Below are 19,811 nucleotides of genomic sequence, written 5' to 3' on the forward strand. Positions count from 1 at the left end.
GCAATGAGAAAGTTAATGACAGACACCATGTCTTAGGGGACACCTGTAAGGGATCATATCCTCAAAATGATGCCTTATCTGAATGAAATACAAGTCCTTGGAGGAGAAATCGATGGGGAAACCCAGGTCAATATAATTCTCCAAATGCTATATAGAAATTTTGAGCAGTTCCGCCTGATTATAATATGAATAAAAGGGAGTATACGTTAGTGGAACTTCTGACAGAACTACAGGCAGCAGAAGGAATATTTCATCACAGTTCTCAGATTCACTATGCTGAAAATGGTTCTACTTCTAAGTCGAAAGGCAAGAAGAAGAAGAAACAAGTCTTTTCAGCAAAGAGAGTGAATAAACCTCAGGGTACAGGACAAAAAGCTGGAATGAAGAAGCCAAAGGGCAAGTGCTTCATCTACAAGCAGTCAGGACATTGGAATGCGGACTGTCCTTGTAGGAATCAGAACAATAAAGGTATATCTCATGCTTTAGTAGTTGAAACATGCTTAGCGGTGTTATCTACCAACACCTGGTGTGTAGATACGGGAGCCACTGATCATGTCTGCAACTCTTTGCAGGGGTTCCAGGAAACCCGACGACTATATGAAGGAGAGATAACCGTCTACATGGGCAATGCTACTAAGGTGGCAACTGTTACAGTGGGAGACGTTTACTTATCTTTTGATAGGAATATAAGTTTGATTTTAAGAAATTGTCTTTATGTACCCAATTTTAAAAAGAATTTAATTTCAATTTCTAAACTGTATTTAGATGGATATTCTGTTTCCTTTAGTAACAATGTGGTTATAAAGAGAAATCAGGTGATTATCTGTTCTGGTGCATTGGTTGGCAATTTATATACTTTAAATCTAATTTCTCCTACAATGCAAAATATGGAAATTAATAACACATCTTCTAACTCTAATAAGAGAAAATAACCTTCGAAAATGAACCAAACGTATCTTTGGCATCTAAGGCTTGGTCATATTAACTTAAGTAGGATTCAAATGCTCATAGCTGATGGACTCTTGGGTTCATTAGAGTTGGAAAACTTTCCAACCTGTGAATCTTGCTTGGAAGGTAAAATGACCAAGAGACCTTTTAAGGCCAAGGGGGTATAGAGCCGAAGATGCGTTATAATTGATTCATTCTGATTTGTGTGGTCCTATGTCTATTCAGGAAAGAGGTGGTTATGAATACTTCGTCTCCTTTATAGATGATTATTCAAGATATGGATACATTTACTTGATGCGCCGTAAGTTTGAATGCTTTGATAAGTTCAAAGAATATAGGACTGATGTGAAGAAACGTCTTGATAAAAGTATCAGACACTACGGTCTGACCATGGTGGCGAATACCTCTTTGGAGAGTTTAGGAATTACTTATCAGAAGTCGGGATTCAATACCAATTATCTGCACCTGGTACACCCCAACAGAATGGTGTGACAGAACGAATGAATAGGACTCTTATGGAAATGGTTAGATCGATGATGAGTTATTCAGAATTACCAAATACATTTTGGGGATATGCTCTGGAAACAACAGTTTACATTCTGAATATGGTACCTTCTAAAACAGTTCCTTCTACTCCCATGTAATTATGGAATGGGCATAAGCCTAATCTGAATCATATCTGGATATGGGGTAGTCCAGCACATGTGCTAAACGGAGATACTGACAAGTTGGAATCACGTACAGAAGTTTATCTGTTTGTGGGATATACTAAGGGAACGAAAGGTGATTTGTTTTATAATCCTAAAAATCAGAAGATCATTGTTAGCACCAATGCTCGATTTTTAGAAGAAGATTATGTAATGAACCATAAGCCCATGAGTGAAATTGTTCTAGAAGAAATAAGAGAGGACACGTCTACTTTAGGACCAACAGTACAAGATGAAGTACCATAAGAAACTGCAACACGTGTCACATATGATACACAACCAGAAACAGTGCCTCGTCGTAGTGGGAGGTTTGTAAGGCAACCTGAGAGATTCATGTTTTTGGGAGAGTCTTCGGACTTGATCCCAGGTAAACTTAAACCTGATTCCCGAACATATGACGAAGCACTCCAAGATATAGATGCAGTATCTTGGCAAAAGGCAATGAATTCTAAAATAGAGTCTATGTATTCTAATAAGGTCTGGGAGCTTGTAGAACCACCAGATGGTGTAAAATCCGTTGGATGCAAATGAATCTACAAAAGGAAAAGAGGGACAGACGAGAAGGTAGAAACCTTCAAAGCAAGGCTTGTTGCGAAAGGGTATACTCAGAAAGAGGGAATAGATTATGAGAAAACTTTTTCGCCGGTAGCTATACTAAAGTCTATCAGGATACTCTTATCCATTGTTGCTCATATGGATTATGAGATTTGGAAAATGGATGTCAAGATAACATTCCTTAATGGAAGTCTTGAAGAAAACATCCATATGAAGCAACCAGAAGGGTTCATTGAAAAAGGCAAAGAGCATCTAGTGTGCAAGCTCAATCGGTCCATTTATGGACTGAAGCAAGCTTCTAGATCTTGGAACATCTGGTTTAATGAAGTAATCCAGTCGTATGGATTTATTCAGTGTCCGGATGAGTCTTGTGTATACAAGAAGTGTAACGGAAACGTGGTGGTATTTCTTGTACTATACGTAGATGATATTTTGTTAATTGGCAACAATATCAAAGTATCATCAGACGTAAGGGTATGGTTGTCCAAACAATTTGATATGAAAGACTTAGGATAATGTGCACACATTCTTGGGATCAAAGTTATAAGGGATCGCAAGAAAAAAATGTTGTGCCTATCTCAAGCTTCATATATAGATACAATCCTTGCTCGTTTTAGCATGCAGAATACCAAGAAAGGTTTCTTACCTTTTAGGCATGGAGTAGCCTTATCTAAAGAGATGTCTCCAAAGACATCAAAGGAGATGGAGGACATGAAGGCAGTTCCTTATGCTTCGGCTGTGGGAAGCCTAATGTATGCAATGCTGTGTACGAGACCTGATATCTATTTTGCCGTGGGCATGGTTAGCAGATATCAGAGTAACCCTGGACAAGGACATTGGACTGCTGTAAAGCATATATTGAAGTACCTGAGAAAGACTAGAGATTATATGCTAGTTTACCAAGCAGACGATTTGCTCCCTGTGGGTTACACGGATTTGGATTTTCAATCAGATAGGGACAATAGTAAGTCTACATCAGGCTATGTGTTTACTTTAGGAGGTGGAGCCATTGCATGGAGGAGTGTTAAGCATAAATGCATTTCAGACTCAACCATGGAAGCTGAGTATATGGAAGCCTCTAAGGCATCCAAAGAAGTAGTATGGCTCAGGAATTTCCTAATGGACTTAGATGTGATTCCTGGTTTGCCCAAAATCATCACAATTTATTGTGATAATAGCGGTGTAGTTGCAAACTCGAAGGAACCACGAGCCCATAAGGCAAGTAAACATATAGAGCGTAAATACCACCTGATACGAGACATCATCAAGTAAGGAGAAGTTGTCGTCGCCAAGATTACATCAACAGATAACCTGGCAAATACTTTCACTAAGGCCATTCCGGCGAAAGCTTTTGATCGACATGTGGGAGGGATGGGAATCAGATGTATAAGTGGGAGATTGTTGGAGGGTATACCAAAAGCCTAACTTTTGTAAACATTTATTTTTGAAATAAAAGAATCACATTGGTCAAATGTCTATATTTATTTGTTGAATATAGTTGTTCAATTAATTTATTAAGTAGATAACATGGTGTATGTTGTCACATACAGAAGATCATATTATCAGCTCTTTATAAATTATAAACAGTTGCTCACGACTAAGATGGAAAGGAACGAACTATTGGTATAGTCGTAGTGTAATTAGGTATTAGTTTATCTTGACTAATAAATTACATTAGTACACTCTAAGTGTATTGAGTAGGACCATTTTAGGTAAGTTCTTTTTATACTGACTTAATAAAAGAACAAGACCTTAGTTATTATGGAAGTATGTACTCTTAATCCTAATATAATAACAAGCATATATATTTAGTATCTATTTCTTTAACTTATCAAAGGGTTAGATTTAGCTTGATAAATCAATAGGTCCGATAAGTTGGGAAATGATATTACTTATAGTGTGTGTTGTTGATTATAGAAGGAAATTGTGTCCTAGTTATCTAGGTTGAGAATGTCCCCAAGAGGAGCTCATAAGGATTGCCATGTTAAACCCTACAGGTGGATTTAGTCCAACATGACAATGAAGTTGAGTGATACTACTCTTGGAGCTAGATATTAATTAAGTGAGTTGTCAGTAACCTACTTAATTATTGGACATTCGTTATCTTAAACACAGGGAGACTAACACACTCATGTTAAGAAGGAGCCCATAATGTAATTTGGGATTGGTGCGGTAGTGCAACAATAACTCTCTAGTGGAATGAGTTATAGTTGATGAACTTGAGTTGTGTGTTTGGGGCAAACACGGGATACTCAAGCTCTTCGAAAGGCCAAAATCAATTTCTCCTCTAGGTCTCTGTCGTAGTCTCATTAGTGCCTTATAAACCACTTATTAAAAGCCCTTCTTAGTGTCCAAGAAAGGAGGTCAGCCCATTGCTTGGTGACCAAGCAATAGCCGACCACCATCTCCTTAAGAGGGCCGTCCCTCTTGCTTGGTGACCAAGCAAGTAGGGGTCGACCATAATAAATTCAAATAGGAGGGGTGTTTTGAATTTTTAAAATCTTCTCTTTGTAGAAAACTATAAGTTTTAAAAGATAGATTTTAATTTTTAAAACTTTCCTTTTTTGAATTAGGCCACATGGTTTAATAGAGAGTTTTAAAAGTTTTAAAACTTTCCTTTTTTAACCATCCTCATGGTTTTAGAAAAAAGGAAGAGAAGTTTTAAAAATTAAAATTTTCTATTCATGTTAAAAAAGGAAATTTTTGAAGAGAAGTATTAAATTTTAAAACATGGTTTTATTTTTCAAAACTTTCCTTTTAACATTCACATTAGAAAAGAGAGCTTGTAAATTTTATAAAATTATAAATTCTTCTTGTAAAATTTTAAAAAAATATTATTCCTCAAGAGGAAAGAAAAGGAAAAATAAAAGGAAAAACTAGAGGAAGATTTTAATTTTTGTAAAAATCTGGCAAGTAATATAAAAGAAGGGTGAGGAGGCCTCATGAGACACAACTCTTATTCTCGTGCTTGGTGATCCTCTCCTCTCCCTTTGCTCTCTTTTATTTTGTGGTGGTGGTGGCCGAATATTACAAGGAGAAGCTTTTGGGTGGTGTTCATCTTGGAGGATCGTCTCCCACACGACTTCCAAGGCGTCCCTAGAGCTCATTCGATGAATATGATTTTGAGCTTGTTGTATTATATATTCTATATAAATAAAGGCATTTGGTTTGGTTATTATACTTACTTGTATTGGTGCCAAATAAACTAAGTATAGTAACGTCTTACCTATATCAATCGATTGGTTGAATCGATAGTGAGATGATATAGGGAACACTACTCTTAATCATTCCTAGTCGAGTATTAACATTCAGGGACAATGTTAATGCAATAAGACTAGCATGTAGGTCAACTCGATGACTTGATCTCACAAGTCATGGATATAGAGATATCAAGTTGACACATGGGTATGCATTAGAGAATGTATACTGAATGACCCGCCATGAGAAAGTATCATGGATCGTTATATGAGTGTCATATACTTTCTCATGTGGCTATTAGTATGACTACTAGTCCTTAGACCTGAAGTCACCATGGTTCCCTACATAAGGAGTTATGTACTTTAGTTTCGTCAAACGTCACCCGTAACTGGGTGGACTATAAAGGCGATTACTGGGTATGTAACAAATTATGCGGAGGGATGTGAATGATGTAGATGGGATCTATCCCTCCTATATGACGGGAGTGACATCGATATTCTTGATAGAGTGAGACCACGAAGTGCATGGCCATGCCCAAATGAGTCAATATGAGATATTGAGCTCATTTGATTTAGTGAGTCTACTTGGAGTTCAAGATTTAGATTGATCAGAGGATGACACGGTCTATGCTTCACATTGATCAATCTAGATGTCTAGGATAGAAGGACCCTTGTCATATTTTGTGAGGAGTCACAATTAGTAGTCACAAGGTGATGTTGGATCTCAACATTCTTGTAACTTGGGTAGTAATGATGTGTTGCTAGATACCGCTCATTACTTATGCTCCTAAATGGGTTTAGGGGCATTACCAACGTTACAAGAACCTATAGGGTCACACACTAAGGACAATTAGATGGAGATTAGGTTCATATGATGAACCAAGAGGATTAGATTCATTTGATGAATCAAATTGGATTAAGAGTAATCCTAATTGAGCTAATTGAGTCAGACTCAAGTTGATTCATGTGTTCAATGAGTCTAATTTAGATTATGACTCATTGAATCAATTTAATTAAATGAATTAGATTCATTATATTAAATTGGCTTGAATCAAATGGTTGGATTAGATCAACCCTGGGAGAGATGTGGTCAAGTTTGACTTGACTTGAAAGGAAGATGGAGAGTCAAGTTTGACTTGACTATTTGCCACATCACAAGTGAGTTGGCAAAATGTGGACCAATGATGATGCTCCACATCATCATGGTTGCCACCTCATGGAAGTTACTAGTGAGTGCCACCTCATGGAGGTTACATTCCTCTCTTTAATGTGGCCGACCACATTAAATGTGATGAGTTACACAAAGTGGCCGGCCACACTAATGTGATGTAGGTTTTTCATTTTGTGTTTTTACTCTCATTCACTTCATCTCCTTCCTCTAGCCATTTTTTGCTCTCCCTCTCCTCTCCTTGGCCGAATCCCATAAGGTGCTAGCACACCTTGTTTTGGTCATCTCCACCTAGTGTGTTCGTGTGGATACGTATAGAGAAGTATCTATTTTGATACTTTCAAGATCCGGCGAATTTTGGACGAGCGGGAACGCGAAGGGCTTCGCTTCAAAGGTATAACCTTTTCTTTTGTAGATCTAAGTGTAGATCTAGGTAGAAACTCGTATTCGTATATTTTCAAACCTTTTTTCTTCGCACGGATCCGTTGGCTAGGGAGTTTCGGGGTTTCCGCGACGCGAAAAGCGATTTTCGCGGCCCGAAAAACCCAACAGAGAATACGGCAGAAGATCTTGAGGTCATTAGCTTGCAATGAAAAGATATAACTAGTAATTTTCTTCCGCATGTTACTAGTTATTTTTCTTTGTTAGAATTCCAAACATAAGAGGCATGAGATCTAGTTTTTCAAATTAGTAATTCGTGTTTGTGTTTTTCTTTGTTTTTTGAATTTGTGATTCGATTGTTCTTTATGGTTAGACCTAGAGTTATATAAGGAAATTAAATATTAGCTTTCCTTAAAAGGCTTTGTCTAGGCAATGGTGGATGCTCCCATACCCAAGAAGGCCATGTGCCTCGCCATGCAGTCGTGGAAGCCAATTTTGGAAATTAATATTTAATTGAATTTATAACGTAGGTGGATTTGGATCAATATTGTTAAGTTCTACTTACGATCGAACAGATAAGTTAAATTTGGAATCAATGATGTTAAGTTCCATCTGTAATTCCTAATTTAACTACTAAAGAATACAATAGGTTGTTTAGGAATGGTTCGATACTTGTACAAAATTTTTGTACAGTGGAACCGGTACGATCTTCCTAGGACCAACCAACACTATACCCCATGGCCTTAAAAGGTCTCTTGGTCATTTTACCTTCCAAGCAAGATTCACAGGTTGGAAAGTTTTCCACCATTAATGAATCCAAGAGTCCATCAGCTATAAGCCTTTGAATCCTACTTAAGTTAATATGTCCAAGCTTTAGATGCCAAAGATATGTTTGGTTCATTTCCGAAGGTTCCTTTCTCTTATTGGAATTAGAAGATGTGTTATTAATTTCCATTTGTTGTTTTGTGGGAGAAATTGGATTTAAATTATATAAATTACCAACCAATGCACCAGAATAGATAATAACCCTATTTCTCTTTATAACCACATTGTTATTAAAAGAAATAGAATATCCACCCAAATACAGTTTAGAAACTGAAATTAAATTCTTTCTGAAACAAGGCACATAAAGATAATTTCTTAAAACCAAATTTCTATTCATTTCAAAAGATAAGTAGACGTCTCCCACTGCAACAACCACCACCTTAGTAGCATTGCCCATGTAGACGGTTATCTCTCCTTCAAATAGTCGTCGGGTTTCCTGGAACCCCTGCAAAGAGTTACAGACATGATCAGTGGCTCTCGTATCTATACACCAGGTGCTGGTAGATAACACCGCTAAACATGTTTCAACTACTAGAGAATGAGATATACCTTTATTGTTCTCTTTCCTACGAGGATAGTCAGCCTTCCAATGTCTAGCCTGCTTGCAGATGAAGCACTTGCCCTTCGGCTTCTTCTTTCCAGCTTTTGGTCCTGCACCTAGAGGTTTATTCACCTTCTTTGCTGAAACAACTCGTTTCTTCTTCTTCTTGCCTTTCGACTTAGAAGTAGAACCATTTTCAGCATAGTGAATATGAGATCTGTGATGAAATATACCTTCTGTTGCCTGTAGTTCCGTCAGAAGTTCCGCCAACGAATACTCCCTTTTGTTCATGTTATAGTTTAGGCGGAACTGCTCAAAACTTCTAGGTAGCGTTTGGAAAATAATATCAACCTGGGTTTCCCCATCGATTTCACCTCCAAGGATCTGTATTTCGTTCAGATAAGCCATCATCTTGAGGATATGATCCCTTACGGGTGTCCCCTCTGACATGGTAGTTGTCATTAACTTTCTCATTGCCTCTTTCCTAGCAGTCCGACTCTGGTGTCAGAAGAGTTCTTTGAGATTGTTCATTATATCATAAGCCGTTGGTAAGTCTTGATGCTGATGTTGCAATACATTTGACATCGAAGCCAAAATATAACACCACGTCATCTCATCTACCTTTACCCATTTCTTATGTTACTCAATCTCCTCTACACTAGAATCACAATTAGGTGCATTAGGGCAGACCTCTATCAGTACAAACTTATAGCTTTCAGCAGTTAAAACAATGTCCAGGTTTCTTTTCCAATCTATGTAATTGTGACCAGTAAGTTTGTTCTCTTTTAGTATAATGGCCAGTGGGTTGAAAGACTTCCTAAGAATCACAAAATAAAATTTGGTCAAGACTTTAAATTTAGAATAATATTGATTCATCAAACAATACTATTTAAATTTCCCAATACCTCAAAACCCCATGAGTTTTGTATGCCATGATAGTGTGGACGTATACAAAATCAAACATTTGTAAGAGGAGATTTTACCCATTAATTTTATTCTTGTCAACCTACCTTTATGACAAATAAAATTAATAGTTGGTTTTCCTTCGGTCACACATATAATAGCAGTGACTTCGATGGGGAGGATACTATTAAATATGCCTAAGTGTATACCATTACTTGATACTTAGTCCATTAAATAAGATTGTGCCCCTTCCGATGGGGAAGATCACACGCTCCTAATTAATTTTCTATAACCATCCATATGGAAGTTTGATCTAGTGATCCACAAACAAACTCATCCGATATGGAGGAAGACACTCAGAGCCAACGCGCAAGTTTGTTTGCATCACTTACAAACCAGTAATGGAGACCGTGGAATTTATTTAAAAATCTCTCTCCCACTTAGTTATTTAAGGTGAGGAATTTTAACCTAGCAAACACACATCACACACATTACAGTAAATAAAAGCCATAAATATGGAAATTAATTTTCCAACTATTATGGCCTTTTCCATCACTATCCTTCGCGTGCTGCCAACCCTAGGGTTTATGCCGTCGGGTCCATCGAGCTTCCTTTTCCGCTGCGCCTCTGGTCCTTCAATAGCACCACGCCTCGCAAGGATATGATTTGCGATAGAAAAAATAAAATTTTACATACATCGATCCTATATTCCTCAAGAAAATGTACATCAAGTCTAGATCGAACATAAATGTAAAATCCTAGGGCTAATACAGCTCCTGTTGTATTAGTTAAATACAATCATGCACACACAATAAAATGCCCTTGACATGTCCAAGGGTCCAATCACACACAATAACCATAAGCCATAATAGTTGGAGCATGCAACCACAAAGTTAGCATATCCTACTATTATCCTGCCTAAAGTATGTATGACATGTGCATAATTAAACTAAAAACCAAACACACAGAGGCAAACCCTAGCTCTGATACCAATTGTTGGTTAGTCCTAGGAAGATCATACCGGTTCCATTGTATAAAAATTTTGTACAAGTGTCGGACCTATCCTAATAACCTATTGTGTTCTTTAGAAATTAAATTCGGAATCGCAGACGAAACTTAACATTATTGATTCCAAATTTAACTTATCTGTTCTTAATGGTTTAGACTTGGATCGCAAACAATGCTTAACATTATTGATCCAAATCCACCTATGTTATAAATTCAATTAAATATTAATTTTAGAAATCAGTTTCCAGATTAAACATGGCGAGGCACTAGGCCTTCTTGGATATGGGAGCAACCACCATTTCCTAGACAAAGCCTTTCAATGAAATCTAATATTTAATTTCCTTATATAACCCTAGGTTTAACCAAAAGGAATAATCGAATCACAAATTCAAAAAATAAAAAAAAATGCAAACTCGAATCACAAATTTGAAACCTAGAATTATATGCCTCTTGTGTTTGGAATTCATACAAAGAAAAAACTAGTATGATGCGGAAAACAATTACTAGTTATACCTTTCTTTGTATACAATAACCTCTTGATCTTCTACCGTATTCCTCTTCTTATCCCAGATGTCGAGTGGGAGACGATCTACCGAGACGAGAACTACCCAAGCTCCTTCTTCTCCAAGCTACGTTCGGCCACCACAAAAAACTCCAAGAGTGTGAGGTTCGGCCACCACCACCAAGCTCCAAGGGATGCTAGAAACAAAACCTCCTTTCTCTCCTTCATCTCCAAGCAAGATCCGGCCACCTTCCAAGCTTCGAAGGATGAAGAGGTTCGGGCAAGGAGAAGAAAGAAAAAGGAGAAGGGGAAATAAGAAGGGTCGGCCACACCAAGGAAAAGAGGAGGAGAATAGAATAGAGTTGTTACCCATGAAGGCACCCCTACCCCCTCTTTTATAATCCTTGGGCTTGGCAAATAAGGAAAATTTAAATAAAAACTTCCTTATTACTTTGCAATGAAAAGGAAAATTTAATTAATTAAAACCAATTTCCTTTTCTTAAATCCACATGGCCGGCCACCTCATTGCTCCAAGTAAGGAAAGTTTTAACACAAAATTAAAACTTTCTAATTTGTTTCTGGAAATTTTAAAATAAAAATTTCTCTAATAATTTATCCATCCATGGTTGGTTATAAAAGGAATTTTATAAATTAAAATTTCTCTATTAAAACATGTGGATGATTTCCAAAAAGGAAAGTTATCTTTTAAAATTAAAATCTTTCTCTCAATCTACAAATACGGAAATATATTAAATCTTTTCTTAATCTTTTGTAAATACTTCTAAAAGGAAAAATTTATAATTTTAAAACTCTCTTTTAAATCATGAACATGGTTTAAAAAGGAAAGTTTTCTCAAAAATAAAAATCTTCCTTTCAAATAAGGAAAGATATTAAATCTTTTCTTAATCTTTTGTAGAAAATTGTAAAAGGAAAGATTTATAATTTTAAAACTCTCTTTTAAAACCATGGAATCCACAAAAGAATTTTTTTAAAAAAAATTAAAATCCTTTTAATTTGATGTGGTCGGCCACACCAAGCTTGGGTTCAAGCTAGGGCCGACCACACAACTTGGCTCATCCCTTTTTACTTGACCGACCCAAGCTTGGGTTCCAAGCTTGCTTGGCCGACCCCATTAGGATGGGTAAGAAGGTGGGTAAGAGTGGGTATAATAGTTTATAAATAAGAGGATATGATAGGGACCGAGAGGAGGAATTGATTTTGGTCTTCTGATGAAATTAAGCTTCCCGTGTTCGCCCCGAACACCGAACTCAATTTCATCAATAATAATTTATACCACTAAAGAATTATTATTGAACTACTGCACTAATCCCAAATTACATTTTGGGCTCCTTCTTATTATGAGTGTGTTAGTCTCCTTGTGTTTAAGATGTCGAATGTCTACTAATTAAATGAGTTACTGACAACTCTCTTTAATTAATATCTTAGTCCAAGAGTAGTACCACTCAACCTTATCGTCATGTCGGACTAAGTCCACCTGCAGGGTTTAACATGACAATCCTTATGAGCTCCTCTTGGGGACATTATCAACCTAGATTACTAGGACACAATTTTCTTCTATAATCAACAACACACACTATAAGTAATATCATTTCCCAACTTATCAAGCCTTTTGATTTATCAAGCTAAATCTCACCCTTTGGTAAGTTAAAAAAATGAATACTAAATATATGTGCTTGTTATTGTATTAGGATAAAGAGCACACACTTCCATAATAACTAAGGTCTTGTTCTTTTATTAAGTCAGCATAAAAAGAATTTACCTTAAATGGTCCTTCTCAATACACTCAGAGTGTACTAGTGTAATTTTATAGTTAAGATAAACTAATACCAAATTACACTACGACTATTCCAATGGTTTATTCCTATCCATCTTAGTCGTGAGCTACTGTTTATAATTTATAAAGAACCGATAACATGATCTTCTGTGCGTGACACCACGCACCATGTTATCTGTAATATAAATTAATTGAACAACTACACTTAACATATAAATGTTGACATTTTTTACCAATGTGATTCTTTATTTCAAAATAAATGTTTACAAAAGCTAGGCTTTTAGTATACACTCTAACAATCTCCCACTTATACTAAAAGACTAAGCTGCCATATCTGCTGCTATACATCTGATTCCCATCCCCTCCACATGCCGATCAAAATCTTTCACCAGAAGGGCCTTAGTGAAAGGATCTACCAGGTTATCTGCTGATGCTATCTTGGTGACGACAACTTCTCCTCGCTTCATGATGTCTCGTATTAGGTGATACTTGCGCTCTATATGTTTACTTGCCTTATGGGCTCGTGGTTTCTTCGAGTTTGCAACTGCACCGTTATTATCACAATAAATTGTGATGATTTTGGGCAAACCAGGAATCACATCTAAGTCCATTAGGAAGTTCCTAAGCCATACAGCTTCTTTCGCTGCCTCAGAGGCTGCCACATACTCAGCTTCCATGGTTGAGTCTGAAACACATTTCTGCTTAACACTCCTCCATGTAATGGCTCCACCTCCTAAAGTAAACACATAGCCTGATGTAGACTTACTATTGTCCCTATCTGATTGGAAATCCGAATCCCTGTAACCCACAGGGAGAAAATCATCTTCTTGGTAAACTAGCATATAATCTCTAGTCCTTCTTAGGTAGTTTAATATATGCTTTACAGCAGTCTAATGTCCTTGTCTAGGGTTACTTTAATATCTGCTAACCATGCCCACGGCAAAACAAATATCCGGTCTCGTACACAGTATTGCATACATTAGGCTTCCTACAGCCGAAGCATAAGGAACTGCCTTCATGTCCTCTATCTCCTTTGATGTCTTCGGCGACATCTCTTTAGATAAAGCTATTCCATGCCTAAAAGGTAAGAAACCTTTCTTGGAGTTTTGCATGCTAAAACTAGCAAGGATTATATCTATATATGAAGCTTGAGATAGGCACAACATCCTTTTCTGTCGATCCCTTATGACTTTGATCCTAAGAATGTGTGCACGTTCTCCTAAGTCCTTCATATCAAATTATTTGGATAACCATACCCTTACATCCGATAACACTTTGACATTGTTGTCAATTAATAAAATATCATCTACGTATAGTACAAGAAATACCACCACGTTTCCGTTACACTTCTTATATACACAAGACTCATCCGGACACTGAATAAATCCATATGACTGGATTACTTCATTAAATTGGATGTTCCAAGATCTTGAAGCTTGTTTCAGTCCATAAATGGACCGATTGAGCTTGCACACTAGATGCTCCTTGCCTTTTTCAATGAACCCCTCTGGTTGCTTCATATGGATGTTTTCTTCAAGACTTCCGTTAAGAAAAGCTGTCTTGACATCCATTTGTCAAACTTCATAATCCATATGAGCGAAAATGGATAAGAGTATCCGGATAGACTTAAGCATAGATACCGGTGAAAAGGTCTCCTCATAATCGATTCCCTCTTTCTGAGTATACCCTTTCGCAACAAGTCTTGCTTTGAAAGTTTCTACCTTCCTATCTGTCCCTCTTTTCCTTTTGTAGATTCACTTGTATCCAACGGCTTTTAAACCATTTGGTGGTTCTACAAGCTCCCAGACTTTATTAGAATACATAGATTCTATTTCAGAATTCATTGCTTTTTGCCAAGATACTGCATTTTTATCTTGGAGTGCTTCGCCATACGTCCGGGGATTAGGTTCATGTTTACCCAGGATCAAGTCCGAAGACTCTCCCAAAAATATGAATCTCTCAGGTTACCTCGAAACCCTCCAACAACGACGAGGCACTGTCTGTAACTGTGTATCATTTGTGACACGTGTTGCAGTTTCTTGTGGTACTTCATCTTGTACTGTTGGCATTAAAGTAGATGTGTCCTCTCTCATTTCTTTTAGAATAATTTTACTTCTGGGCTTGTGATCCATTATATAGTCTTCTTCTAAAAATTGGGCATTGGTGCTAACAATGACCTTCTGATCTTTAGGACTATAAAATAAACCACCTTTCGTTCCTCTAGGATAACCCACAAACACACGAACTTCTGTACAAGATTCCAACTTATCAGCATCTGCTTTCAACACTTGTGCCGGACTACCCTAAATTCGAATATGTCTCAGACTGGGCTTTCACCCATTCCACAATTCTGTGGGAGTAGAGGGTACTGATTTAGAGGGTACCAAGTTCAGAATGTACACTGTTATTTCCAGAGCGTATCCCCAAAACGAATTTGGTAATTCTGAATAACTCATCATCGATCTAACCATCTCCATAAGAGTCCTATTCCTTCGTTCTGCCACACCATTCTGTTGGGGTGTACCAGGTACGGACAATTGGGATTGAATCTCGGCCTCTGATAAGTAATTCCTAAACTCTCCTAAGAAGTATTCGCCACCACGATCAAACCGTAGTATTTTGATACTTTTACCATGACGTTTCTCCACATCAGCCTTGTACTCTTTGAACTTATCAAAGTACTCAGACTTGCGGCACATCAAGTAAATATATCCGTATATTGAATAATCGTCTATGAAAGAGGCAAATTATTCAAAGCCACCTCTTGCCTAGATAGACATAGGACCACACAAATCAGAATGAACCAGTTCTAACACATCTTTGGCTCTATACCCCTTGGCCTTAAAAGGTCTCTTGGTCATTTTACCTTCCAAGCAAGATTCATAGGTTGGAAAATTTTCCACCACTAATGAACCCAAGAGTCCATCAGCTATAAGCTTTTGAATCCTACTTAAGTTAATATGTCCAAGCCTTAGATGCCAAAGATATGTTTGGTTCATTTCCGAAGGTTCCTTTCTCTTATTGGAATTAGAAGATGTGTTATTAATTTTCATTTGTTGTTTTGTGGGAGAAATTAGATTTAAATTATATAAATTACCAACCAATGCACCAGAATAGATAATAACCCTATTTCTCTTTATAACCACATTGTTATTAAAAGAAACAGAATATCCATCCAAATACAGTTCAGAAACTGAAATTAAATTCTTTCTGAAACTGGGTACATAAAGACAATTTCTGAAAACCAAACTTCTATTCTTTTCAAAAGATAAGTAGATGTCTCCCACTGCAACAGTTGCCACCTTAGTAGCATTGCCCATGTAGACGGTTATCTCTCCTTCAAATAGTCGTGGGGTTTCTTGGAACCCCTGCAAAGAGTTGTAGACATGATCAGTGACTCCCGTATCTACACACCAGGTGCTGGTAGATAACACCGCTGAACATGTTTCAACTACTAGAGAATGAGATATACCTTTATTGTTCTCTTTCCTATGAGAACAGTCAGCCTTCCAATGTCCAGCCTGCTTGCAGATGAAGCACTTGCCCTTCGGCTTCTTCATTCCAGCTTTTGGTCCTGTACCTAAAGGTTTATTCACCTTCTTTGCTGAAACAACCCATTTCTTCTTCTTCTTGCCTTTCGACTAAGAAGTAGAACCATTTTCACATAGTGAACTGAGAACTGTGATGAAATATACCTTCTGCTGCCTGTAGTTGTTAGTGAGAGCCCTAGAGCCGATCATGTGATGATTGTTGTATGGACTCGATGTATCATATTCCTATTTATAAAGGCATTTCTTTATGGTTATTATACTTACTTGTGTTGGTGCCAAATAACTGAGTATAATAATGTCCTTGAGTAGAAGGTTCTTATCTATACAATCGATTGGTTGAATTAATAATGAGATAATATAGAGAACACTACTCTTAATGATTCCTAGTCAAGTATTAACATTCAGGGATAATGTTAATGCGATGAGACTAGTATGTAGGTCAACTCGATAACTTGATCTCACAAGTCATGGATATTAGATATCAAGTTGACACATGGGTATGCATTGGAGAATGTATATTGAATGACCCGCTATGAGAAAGTATCATGGATCGCTATATGAGTGTCATATACTTTCTCATGTGACTATTAGTATGACTATCAGTCCTTAGACTTGAAGTCACCATGGTTCCCTACATAAGGAGTTGCATACTTTGGCTTCGTGAAACGTCACCCGTAAATGGGTGGATTAGAAAGGCGACTATTGGGTATGTAATAAATTATGCAGAGGGATGTGAGTGATGTAGAAGGGATCTATCCCTCCTATATGATGGGAGTGATATCATGATTCTTGATAGAGTGAGACCACTAAGTGCGTGGTCATGCCCAAATAAGTCAATATAAGATATTGAGCTCATTTGAATAGAGTGAGTCTACTTGGAGTTCAAGATATAGATTGATTAGAGGATGACACGGTCTATGACTCAATTGATCAATTTAGATATCAAGGATAGAAGAACATTGTCACATATTGTGAGACTCACAATTAGTAGTCACAATGGTGATGCTGGATCTCAACATTCTTGTAACTTGGGTAGTAATGATCTATTGCTAGATACCGCTCATTGCTTATGTTTCTAAATGGGTTTAGGAGCATTACCAACATTACAAGAACATATAGGGTCACACACAAAGGGCAGTTAGATGGAGATTAGGTTCATATGATGGACCAAGAGGATTAGGTTCATGTAATGAACCAAATTGGATTAAGAGTAATCCAAATTAGACTAATTGAGTTGGACTCAATTTGATTCATGTGTCGAATGAGTCTAATTTAGACTATGATTCATTGAGTCAATTTAAACCAATGAATAGAGATTCATTAAATTAAATTGATTTGAGTCAAAGGTTAGATTTGATCAACCATGGGAGATAAGAGGTCAAGTTTGACTTGACTTGAAAGGGAAGATGAAGGGTCAAGTTTGACTTGACTAAATGTCACTTCATTGTGACTTGGCATGGGCTGGCCAATGATGATGTTTCACATCATCAAGGCTACATCATTGTGTGCCACCTCATGAGGAAGACCAAGAGCCATGACTCTTGGTATTACATGGAGGTATAAAATGCTCTAATAAGTGGTCGACCACAAGAGGGGGAAGCAAAGGTGTGCTTATTCAAGGTCTCTTCTTCTTTCTCTCTTCTTTTCTCTCCTTCTCCTCCATTGCCGAGACCTCTCAAGAGTGCTAGCACACTCTAAGTGGTTCTCTCCACCTTTTGTCCGTGTGGATACGTGTAGAGGAGTGTATACTTGACACTCTATGAGATCCGACAACCATTTGGACGAGCGGGATAAGTGAAGAGCATCGCTACAAGGGTAATACTTCCTTTTTCATGTAGATCTAAGGTAGATCTAGTGTAGACAAATATGTACATGAATACTTTTATCTATCTTCGCACGGATCTGTGGCTAGCTTCGAGGTTTCTGCAACGCAAAAAGTAATTTTTGCGGCTCGAAATTGCTAATAGTGGTATCAGAGTCATGTGCAAAGCTTGTACATGTTTGTATTTATTATTATGAAAAGGTTTCAGATCTATAAGTTTCTGTAATTTTTCTACTTTTTTGGATTTTGTGAGTATTTTTCTTGTAGAGGCGAAGCAACAAGCGCTTGGACACTTGTAGGCTTCAAATACCGAGAAAAACCTTCCGAAACGGCAAGGTCTCACCCAAACCAAATTATTTTTTTGGGACAACAACTTAAGGTGCTATTAGATCAGTTTTGGACACTCGCGATATTTATTTCGCGAGAAGGGGCACTGCCCCTAACCCCGCAAGGGGCATTGTCTCGTGATTGCGCCCGAAAATCGCTAAACGGGACCACCGAGGAGTTGTGACTCATAAAATTTATAAAACAGTAGTAAAATTTTAGAAATTCATGTAAAATACATAATTTAGAATTATGTATGATATTGTGATGGTCATGGCCCAAAAACCCCAATGTGATTGGTTAAAATTGTGTTGTAATTCATAATATGGCCTGCGCGCTATTTTAGTATTATGCGTGTTGTATATGATATGCGATCTGCGCGTCGTGCCTCCCTTATTATGTTCCTATTGTAAATAGATTTTAGACTCGAATGTAACTTGAGTTTCATATTTGTAATGTACAAAATGAAGCAGTGGAAGGTCCACTCAAGGAGGAGTTACGAAGAGGGTGCTGTCAACATATGGCGGTCAAAAGGAGGCGCTTGAAGAAGCCGTTAACCCTAGGTTGATCGTCCGATCTTTTCATTGGCTTGAGAAGATCGTAGTAGGGCCATGACCTCATCACAAATTAATTAATCAGTATATATGTATATATATATATATATATCATTGCTTATGTGTATGTGATGCATGCTAATGTAGGGTAATTAGTGCCTTAATACGTATATGATACACATTTATGATTAGATTAGATCTTAATCAAGTTAACTCGAAATGCCTACCAAGTTTTGATACCCATCACTACCTCGATCATTTGTTGTTGTTGAATCTGTCAAAGCAGAGCAACACATATTATCTTGGTAGGGTGCGGAGGGACAATCTTGGTCCTGCCTATCAAAGCTTGGGTGAGAACAAACTCAATTAGATTGAGTATAACTAGTTAACTCAATTGGATCGGGTAAAACTATAGGCATTTTCCAACGGTTGGGAAGATAGTATAAATAAGAGTTGCATAAAGATGTAATTGGTAATTAGTTATCTACCGATCATACTAAGTCTTGGGTGATTTAGCCAAAGCTAACTCAAGGCATAGTATGATGTGGATCTTGTCCCGTGAGAATTATAACTAATTGGTATGAATCTAGTAGTGTGGTTTGACCACATCCATGACTTGATTCTATAAAAGCCCTATAATTCAGTGGGAGCATCATTTAATTAAAGGCCTAATTAAATGATAAGTGGAATATGATATTTGCTTTCTGCTTTATTTATGTCACTACTAGAAATAAGATCTATAGGGACACACAAAAATGTCCTTATAGTATACTTTTAGTGACATCAAAGCTATGGTGACATCACTAAAAAATGTATTGAAATGCGATGTTAGCATAGACCCTCTAATATTTCTGACATTTGTATAATGTCATTATAAAATATCTATGCTAACTAAAAAAGTGTCTTAAATATTGAAATATACTGACTATCGAAAATGTCACGAAAAGTATACTACATAGACATTTATGTATGCCTTATTATTATCTTAATAAGGACAAATATAAATGTCACCTCAATTAATTTATATTAA

Source organism: Zingiber officinale, chromosome 10B (genome assembly GCF_018446385.1).
Source record: "Zingiber officinale cultivar Zhangliang chromosome 10B, Zo_v1.1, whole genome shotgun sequence".
In the NCBI taxonomy this organism is placed as follows: domain Eukaryota; kingdom Viridiplantae; phylum Streptophyta; class Magnoliopsida; order Zingiberales; family Zingiberaceae; genus Zingiber; species Zingiber officinale.